The sequence below is a fragment of the Xenopus laevis genome, chromosome 5S (genome assembly GCF_017654675.1).
Source record: "Xenopus laevis strain J_2021 chromosome 5S, Xenopus_laevis_v10.1, whole genome shotgun sequence".
Lineage (NCBI taxonomy): Eukaryota > Metazoa > Chordata > Amphibia > Anura > Pipidae > Xenopus > Xenopus laevis.
Window position 1 is genome coordinate 112074400 of NC_054380.1, and position 10950 is coordinate 112085349.

A 10950-nucleotide genomic window follows, 5' to 3' on the forward strand; every position below is an offset into this window, starting at 1 on the left:
AAATGTGGTTTCTGTATTTCTACGTTATTTGTTGCAAATAGCATTCTCAGTCTGGTATCATCACGGAAGAATTTCTTTACCCTATGTTGTCTTTGTCTTGCTGTCATAATTATATGCAAGCTCTATAAATTTACTGTATCACAAAAACCACAAAACCTCAAGTACAAGCACACATGTGTCTGTTTCCATCTGCATGGAGGAAGTGCATTGAGATAATTTAGATAGAGACATTCTAACGTAATGTTGATGGTACAGTGGATTTGCTTGAAATTTTTAGTTAACTGAGCAGTAGCGATGAGTGAATCTGCCCTGTTTTGCCAAAAACTTTGCTCATGAATCAGTGAAAATTCATGAAACTCATTCAAGTCAATGAGCATATTTTTTGTGACAACTTTTTCCACGCAAAACACATTGAGGTCAAAGGGCGTTTTTTTCCCTCTGCCACTATTTCTGCAGGGTTTTTTTTTATCAACTTGTTACGCACATTAGGGGGAAGATGTATTAAGGTTCAAATGGTAAATTAGAATTAAAATTTTCACATTTTTTTTTATCAAAACTCAGAAATTCGAATTTTGAATCACCAACTCGAATTTAAGATTTATCAGACCTCGACCCTGGAAACAGTTCTAATTCGAACATTCGCCACCTAAAACCTGCCGAGTTGATGTACAAGTCAATGGCAGAAGTCCGTTGAAGCATTTGAAGATGTTAATTGCCTTTCTGACATTCAAGTTTTTTTTGGAGGCAAACTCGATTCAAATTTGATTCAAATTAATTTCGAATTTTCGGGTCATGCGTATTCGATCGAATATTAGACGTTCCAGTATTATCAAAAATAACTTCCCATTCGAGTTATGAGTATGTTTGACTTTTAAGTTTAAAAAAAAATTCACCTAACTTCTAAATTCGACCTTTGATAAATCTGCCCCCTAATATTAAAGTCAATAGTCTTTTTTTTTTTTGCTGGAATGATTTTCTCGAAAGTAAATTGAGGTCAATGTAAAGAAAGTTTTTTGCAACAAAAATTTTCATGGGCCAATTTTACTGCGGTTTCACAAAAATATTTGCAGTTGGAGAAATGCGTAATTTTGCTGTAAATCCTGGTAAACAACTTCACTCATCACTACTGTTTAGGGTCACCATCAGATTTAGGGTAAAATCACCTTCATAGTTCTAAACGAAGGCAGTACAATCATTAAAAATAACTCATTTTAACATGTCTATCTATCTATATATATATATATTATATATATGATATATGACAGGCAGAATTTATTTTGCGCAAATATTTTTTAGTAATTTTTAAACGTATATTAACTATATATGTTTATTGCATGAGTTTTTATTGTTTTCATTTTTAATCCTCAATAACTGCTTTACTGCAAAGACATATCAAAGGCTCAGCTCCATTAAAAGAGATGAGCAAATCACAGGCTTTTCAATCCGCTCTTTTGTTGTTACTTTGAACGTTAAACCTTCCAAATGACAGTTTCACTGACAGGATAAGCCTATAATCCTTGGCAGCCTGACTGAAAAGATGAGTATAATTTAAAGTTAAACCAAAAATTATTCCTTTGCTGAATTTAATAAAGTTCATGATGCCCAGCCCATGATCGAATGAAGACAAAATGGCATTTCATTTCTTTTAATGCTTATAAAAACACTACTCAACCTTACTTATGTACAAAGCTCCTATTATACAGCCTGGGCCATTTAAGAATTTGGTAGTTTAGATAAAAGGCACAAATGTGGAAATGCTATCAGTGGTGGAATGAAGTCTTTGGCTCAAGCTTGATGTCATTCATCAAAAGCGTTTAGCTACCCCAGGTTCCACCTTGGTGCAAACTGCACTGCATGTAAATGAGCCCCTGCTAACATAGTTAATGAGTAGCAGTTCCTGGAGGAGATACACAGTGGTCAGGACCTTTTTAGACTGCATTTTTGTCACCTAATACCTAAATATCTTTTATTAAAAATTACCCTACTGAAATGGATTAAGAAAAATAAAATCATCTGTTTTAAAGACAAGACTATATATATTTGTACAGTACATCTGTATGTCTGTGGCCCTACATGCAATATCCACATTCCTTTCAAAAATCCTGATTATACAAAAAGTAGCTTTGAAGAAACAAAAATGAAAATTCACATGACAAAAAGTTGGTCACTAATTTAATACTTTAATTCTATTGCTTGGGGAAGTGTATTTTGGATCTGTAGGTGCTCACTTTTAAATGCAATTATTCTCCGTCAAACATTTGGTGTGTCTACATCTGTTGAGCAATGCCAAACTGTCATTTTCACAAACAAGCACTCTAATTGCCAGAAAGCTCTTTATACTGCACTTGGCTGTGCTAATTTGCTCCTGCTTTTTTTTTTTGAAATTACAAAGCTGGAGAATAAAATTTTCACAGACAAAACTCAGCAATACAATTTAAGCCTCGTAAAATGGTTTGTTGGGCCTTGACATACATGATATAACACAAGCCTCCAGATATCAAGATGGATGACAATGTGGACCTCAAAATGGCATTTGTATTGAAAAGACTTAATTTCTATAACTGGAATTCAAACTAAAGTTTGTAGGATGAGCTGTATTTTATTTCACATGACACCATGTAAAAAAAAGAATGATTTTTTTTTCTGCTAGAGAATTCCAATACATTGCAGTAATGCAACTTGATCTGTGGTATAATAATATACAGAGGAAGAGCATAAACAACACATTGTCCACTGAAGGTGCAATATGTTTCATTTGACTTATCTATATAGTTCTGTACTGCACAGATTTATTCCTCCAAAGGAACAAACATTACTTGTGGCCTGACATTGCAACAGGGACAGCAAAAAAAAAAAAACTCCTGCCAAATTTAAGAGCCAAAATTTCACTAAATCGGAATTTCGGCTCTGCTACGCCCCCTCCCTACACTCGCTCAGTGCATAAGCTCGGTGGGAGGGGGGGAGCATCAGAAGGACCCCCAAAATGCTCCTGGCTATGTATATATTTTTAGCATAAAAGTTTGCTGCATAAATTCCAGTAGAAACTGCTTGAAAATGTGTAAAAACCAGCAATCCTCCAAAAAAAAAAACACCCCTCCTTAACAGCTTTTTAATACTGCAGGAATTCACTTGCCCTCTTAATGTTTCCATGGACTTGAATTACTATTGCACCGTAAAATAGCAGTGCAAAATATAGCAAAAATAAGGAAAAAAATTACTCAACTTCATAAATGTGGCATTTGTTGACAATACTTTTTACACCATTTCCCTGGGTTAAAAATTTTACATAGCAAGATAGATAGCCCCCTAATCCTGTTTGGCTTCCAGTTTAAAATTCATCATTAAAATGCCTCAGCGACCCATACCAGAGATTCCCACTTTTTTACAAGATATGTACCACCTTGTAAACCAGGGGTGTCCAAAATGTAAGTTGGGATTGACCAGTAGACCTTTAGCTGGTGATCAATAGATCTCAAGATAGAAGGGATCATTTATAAACACTGGGCAAATGTGCACCTGGGTAGTAACCCATGGCAACCAATCAGATGATTGCTTTCAGTGTTCAACCTGCAGCTAGCTCAAAAAGCTAATCACTTATTGGTTGCTAAGGGTTACTGTCCAGGTGCAAATTTGCCCAGTGTTTATAAATGAGCTCTAATGTCAACAAACAACTTGTATAAATCACCTTTCTGTTTTATGCTTTTCATTCAGATATTTAACCCTTTAAGTGCCACAGAACGTAGAATCTACGTTCTGTGGATCAAAGGACCAAAGTGCCACAGATCGTAGATTCTACGTTCTGCAGCACTTCCGGGTTTGCGAGCGGAAGAGCGGCTGTTAGAGCCGCTCGCTCCGCTCCTTCACGATCCCCTGCCCCTAGGCAACGAGCAGAGCAGGGGATCGAGTGGCCCCTGGGGCGCGATCGCCCAGGGGCCCAAAAACAGCAGCAGGCACGTGTTACTTACGTGTCCTGCTGCTGCAGCCTACACCGCGCCGGAGATCTCCGCCCCCACAGCACAGGGACACAGATGACGTCGCAGATCTCTTCCAGAGGCTCTTCCTGATCGTGTGCAACAGTCTCCAGCGACTTTTTCAGGTTAGTGCAACAATTACACACACAAACACACCAACACACACTTATTACAGTAATACACACTTAGATTCACACTTACACACACTTACACATACATTTTTGGGGATTAGGGGGGTCACTTACACTCACTGCACTCACACACACGTGCACACGCACACACGCGCACATAACATGTAATTTACCATTTGTACACACGCACACGCACATACATGGCATTGTGGCTTTTTTTTTTTTCTTATCGCATCGTTTCTTTTTTTGGCTGAAAAAAATGTTTTATTGCCATTACGAATAGCGTATTCGCTAACCGTACTGTGCAATACCTTTTGTATGTTATTTCGGTGATTATATTGCAATTTTGGGTATTTTGGTGCATTTTTAGCCATTTTATTGAATTTTTAGCCATTTTATTGCATTTTCAGCTCTGCGTATGTTGTGTTCACTTGTTTCTAGCCGTATAACCTGTTTGGCCCAGCTAAAATATTCAAACTGTGATTCTGACGGCCGATAACACTAGTCTGGAAAAAAAACATTGATTTTTGTGGTTTTATTGGATTTTTTTTGCATTTCACTCTTTACTGCCTTATTTTGTTTTGCCTTGTAAATTTTTTCTACTATATATCCATTTGGGGGTCTCTGTGCGCCACATAGTTTGGTATATCTATGCATACTGGGCATCAAAGTGTTCAGTAGACCCCTGGCGTTCATATTTAGGATGTTTTATGCTGATAAGTTACGAAATGTGTGGCATATAATGGGGTAGAATTCAAGCTTTGTGACGATTTTCAGAAATTTGATAAAAACCGTTACGTTCAGCATTGCTTTGCAGTTTGGCAGTTTGCAGTAGAAACACTTATTTACCCATATTGGATTCGTCAGAATGTGTACTTTCTGAAAATATATGGTTTTCTGGGGTCTCTGTACTGTTAGGGGGGTCTAATGTCGCATAATACACACACCAGGTGCTCATATTGCAGCAGCCAGCGCCTCAGCCGTGAAAATGTATATACACTATTGTCATTTGGGGGTCTCTGTGCGCCACATAGTTTGGTATATCTATGCATATTGGGCATCAAAGTGTTCAGTAGACCCCTGGCGTTCATATTTAGGATGTTTTATGCTGATACGTTACGAAATGTGTGGCATATAATGGGGTAAAATTCAAGCTTTGTGACGATTTTCCGAAATTTGATAAAAACCGTTATGTTCAGCATTGCTTTGCAGTTTGGCAGTTTGCAGTAGAAACACTTATTTACCCATATTGGATTCGTCAGAATGTGTACTTTCTGAAAATATATGGTTTTCTGGGGTCTCTGTACTGTTAGGGGGGTCTAATGTCGCATAATACACACACCAGGTGCTCATATTGCAGCAGCCAGCGCGTCAGCCGTGAAAATGTATATACACTATTGTCATTTGGGGGTCTCTGTGCGCCACATAGTTTGGTATATCTATGCATATTGAGCATCAAAGTGTTCAGTAGACCCCTGGCGTTCATATTTAGGATGTTTTATGCTGATACGTTACGAAATGTGTGGCATATAATGGGGTAAAATTCAAGCTTTGTGACGATTTTCAGAAATTTGATAAAAACCGTTATGTTCAGCATTGCTTTGCAGTTTGGCAGTTTGCAGTAGAAACACTTATTTACCCATATTGGATTCGTCAGAATGTGTACTTTCTGAAAATATATGGTTTTCTGGGGTCTCTGTACTGTTAGGGGGGTCTAATGTCGCATAATACACACACCAGGTGCTCATATTGCAGCAGCCAGCGCGTCAGCCGTGAAAATGTATATACACTATTGTCATTTGGGGGTCTCTGTGCGCCACATAGTTTGGTATATCTATGCATATTGGGCATCAAAGTGTTCAGTAGACCCCTGGCGTTCATATTTAGGATGTTTTATGCTGATACGTTACGAAATGTGTGGCATATAATGGGGTAAAATTCAAGCTTTGTGACGATTTTCAGAAATTTGATAAAAACCGTTATGTTCAGCATTGCTTTGCAGTTTGACAGTTTGCAGTAGAAACACTTATTTACCCATATTGGATTCGTCAGAATGTGTACTTTCTGAAAATATATGGTTTTCTGGGGTCTCTGTACTGTTAGGGGGGTCTAATGTTGCATAATACACACACCAGGTGCTTATATTGCAGCAGCCAGCGCATCAGCCGTGAAAATGTATATACACTATTGTCATTTGGGGGTCTCTGTGCGCCACATAGTTTGGTATATCTATGCATACTGGGCATCAAAGTGTTCAGTAGACCCCTGGCGTTCATATTTAGGATGTTTTATGCTGATAAGTTACGAAATGTGTGGCATATAATGGGGTAGAATTCAAGCTTTGTGACGATTTTCCGAAATTTGATAAAAACCGTTATGTTCAGCATTGCTTTGCAGTTTGGCAGTTTGCAGTAGAAACACTTATTTACCCATATTGGATTCGTCAGAATGTGTACTTTCTGAAAATATATGGTTTTCTGGGGTCTCTGTACTGTTAGGGGGGTCTAATGTCGCATAATACACACACCAGGTGCTCATACTGCAGCAGCCAGCGCGCCAGCCGTGAAAATGTATATACACTATTGTCATTTGGGGGTCTCTGTGCGCCACATAGTTTGGTATATCTATGCATATTGGGCATCAAAGTGTTCAGTAGACCCCTGGCGTTCATATTTAGGATGTTTTATGCTGATAAGTTACGAAATGTGTGGCATATAATGGGGTAGAATTCAAGCTTTGTGACGATTTTCCGAAATTTGATAAAAACCGTTATGTTCAGCATTGCTTTGCAGTTTGCAGTAGAAACACTTATTTACCCATATTGGATTCGTCAGAAAGTGTACTTTCTGAAAATATATGGTTTTCTGGGGTCTGTGTACTGTTAGGGGGGTCTAATGTCGCATAATACACACACCAGGTGCTTATATTGCAGCAGCCAGCGCGTCAGCCGTGAAAATGTATATACACTATTGTTATTTGGGGGTCTCTGTGCGCCACATAGTTTGGTATATCTATGCATATTGGGCATCAAAGTGTTCAGTAGACCCCTGGCGTTCATATTTAGGATGTTTTATGCTGATAAGTTACGAAATGTGTGGCATATAATGGGGTAGAATTCAAGCTTTGTGACGATTTTCCGAAATTTGATAAAAACCGTTATGTTCAGCATTGCTTTGCAGTTTGCAGTAGAAACACTTATTTACCCATATTGGATTCGTCAGAAAGTGTACTTTCTGAAAATATATGGTTTTCTGGGGTCTGTGTACTGTTAGGGGGGTCTAATGTCGCATAATACACACACCAGGTGCTTATATTGCAGCAGCCAGCGCGTCAGCCGTGAAAATGTATATACACTATTGTTATTTGGGGGTCTCTGTGCGCCACATAGTTTGGTATATCTATGCATATTGGGCATCAAAGTGTTCAGTAGACCCCTGGCGTTCATATTTAGGATGTTTTATGCTGATACGTTACGAAATGTGTGGCATATAATGGGGTAAAATTCAAGCTTTGTGACGATTTTCAGAAATTTGATAAAAACCGTTATGTTCAGCATTGCTTTGCAGTTTGGCAGTTTGCAGTAGAAACACTTATTTACCCATATTGGATTCGTCAGAATGTGTACTTTCTGAAAATATATGGTTTTCTGGGGTCTCTGTGCTGTTAGGGGGGTCTAATGTTGCATAATACACACACCAGGTGCTTATATTGCAGCAGCCAGCGCATCAGCCGTGAAAATGTATATACACTATTGTCATTTGGGGGTCTCTGTGCGCCACATAGTTTGGTATATCTATGCATACTGGGCATCAAAGTGTTCAGTAGACCCCTGGCGTTCATATTTAGGATGTTTTATGCTGATAAGTTATGAAATGTGTGGCATATAATGGGGTAGAATTCAAGCTTTGTGACGATTTTCAGAAATTTGATAAAAACCGTTATGTTCAGCATTGCTTTGCAGTTTGGCAGTTTGCAGTAGAAACACTTATTTACCCATATTGGATTCGTCAGAATGTGTACTTTCTGAAAATATATGGTTTTCTGGGGTCTCTGTACTGTTAGGGGGGTCTAATGTTGCATAATACACACACCAGGTGCTTATATTGCAGCAGCCAGCGCGTCAGCCGTGAAAATGTATATACACTATTGTCATTTGGGGGTCTCTGTGCGCCACATAGTTTGGTATATCTATGCATATTGGGCATCAAAGTGTTCAGTAGACCCCTGGCGTTCATATTTAGGATGTTTTATGCTGATAAGTTACGAAATGTGTGGCATATAATGGGGTAGAATTCAAGCTTTGTGACGATTTTCTGAAATTTGATAAAAACTGTTATTTTCAGCATTGCTTTGCAGTTTGGCAGTTTGCAGTAGAAACATTATTTACCCATATTGGATTCGTCAGAATGTGTACTTTCTGAAAATATATGGTTTTCTGGGGTCTCTGTACTGTTAGGTGGTCTAATGTCGCATAATACACACACCAGGTGGTTATATTGAAGCAGCAAGCGCGCCAGCCGTGAAAATGTCTATACATATTGTCATTTGGGGGTCTCTGTGCGCCACAAAGTTTGGTATATCTATGCACATTGGGCATCAAACTGTTTAGTAGACCCCTATGTTTATATTTAGGATGCTTTATGCTGGTAATGATACATGGACAATACGATGCTGGAAAGTTGAAGCTTTGAGGCAATTTCCAGATATTTCACCAAAACCGCCAAATTTGGCAAAGCCTTGCGACTCAGTAGTTTGGAGCAGAAAGGCATGGGTACCCATTTTAGATTTGGTAGAATGTGTACTTTCCAAAACTATATGGGTTTTGGGGGGCAAACATATATTTCTGTGTTTTTACCCCACAAAAATGCAGTCAATGTGTTGATTTTTCATTAGCTGAAGTTACCCACGGAACTGTTTGTATGCGCTAACTTCATTTTGGGGCCTCTAAATGCCAGATACTTTGGTAAACTTATGAACAATGGCCACCAAAATGTTCAGAGGAACCCTGGCAATCATATTTAGGGTGCTTTTTCTTAGTACGTAATGATACATGGGTGATATAGTGCTGGGAAGTTGAAGCTTTGAGGCAATTTTCAGATATTTCACCAAAACTGACAACTTTGGGAAAGACTTGCGACTCAGTAGTTTGGAGCAGAAAGGCATGGGTACCCATTTTAGATTCAGTAGAATGTGTACTTTCCAAAATTATATGGGTTTGGGGGGTAAACATATATTTCTGTGTTTTTACCCCACAAAAATGCAGTCAATGTGTTGATTTCTCATTAGATGAAGTTACCTACAGGACTATTTGTCTGCGCTAACTTCATTTTGAGGCCTCTAAATGCCAGATACTTTGGTAAACCTATGAACAATGGCCACCAAACTGTTTGGAGGAACCCTGGCAATCATATTTAGGGTGCTTTTTCTTGGTGCGTAACGATACATGGGTGATATGGTGCTGAGAAGTTGAAGCTTTGAGGCAATTTTCAGATATTTCACCAAAACCGACAATTGTGGGAAAGCCTTGCAACTCAGTAGTTTGGAGCAGAAAGGCATGGGTACCCATTTTAGATTCGGTAGAATGTGTACTTTCCAAAAATATATGGGTTTTGGGGGTAAACATATATTTCTGTGTTTTTACCCCACAAAAATGCAGTCAATGTGTTGATTTTTCATTAGCTGAAGTTACCCACGGGACTGTTTGTATGCGCTAACTTCATTTTGGGGCCTCTAAATGCCAGATACTTTGGTAAACCTATGAACAATGGCCACCAAACTGTTTGGAGGAACCCTGGCAATCATATTTAGGGTGCTTTTTCTTGGTGCATAACGATACATGGGTGATATGGTGCTGAGAAGTTGAAGGTTTGAGGCAATTTTCACATATTTCACCAAAACCGACAATTGTGGGAAAGCCTTGCGACTCAGTAGTTTGGAGCAGAAAGGCATGGGTACCCATTTTAGATTCGGTAGAATGTGTACTTTCCAAAAATATATGGGTTTGGGGGGTAAACATATATTTCTGTGTTTTTACCCCAAAAAAAATGCAGTCAATGTGTTGATTTCTCAGTAGCTGAAGTAAAGTCCTGATCAATTTGGATGTGCTAACTTCATATTGGTGTCTCTAAATGCCAGATACTTTGGTAAACCTATGCATAATGGGTATCAAACTGTTCAGTGGACCCCTGGCAATCATATTTCAGGTGCTTTTTCTTGGTACCTAATATAGTTTGGGATATGCGGAGCAGCAAAATAAAACCTTTGAAATGATTTTTCAGAATTTTTAATTTTTTTTTGAAGAACCGCTATGTTCAGACAAGCTTTTATGTTTGGTAGTTGGGAGTAGAGAGACATAGTTACCCATTTTGTAATCGGCAGAATGTGTACTTTTCAAAAATGTATGGTTTTCTGGGGTAAACCTACGGTTTCAGGAGTTTTTGCCTTGGAATCTAAAGCATGCCGTTTTCTGCCTTAGTGCTTTCAAAATTCGGCAATATACTGCCGGGAGTTTTTGAGGTACAGAAGTCCTAAATCTCCCTAAAACTATACATATCTGGTATTGGCACGTTCGAGAGACATAAGGCTTTCCAAATCAGTTGGATTTTCATCCGTAAAATGAAATATTTTTCTGGTATAAATTGATATACGAAGAAAAATGGTAATTTTTCTTTTTTTTTTGGTATTTAGCACTATAAATTTTTTTGCACAGGTGGAAATACATGAAAACTCAGGCAGATTTAGAAAGCTCAGTTTCTACCGAAAAAAACAATGTATAGTTTTCCTAGGTAAACTATAGGTTTCCCCTCAGAAAATGCCCCTAAAGTGAGAGAGCACAAAATGTTTCAAAA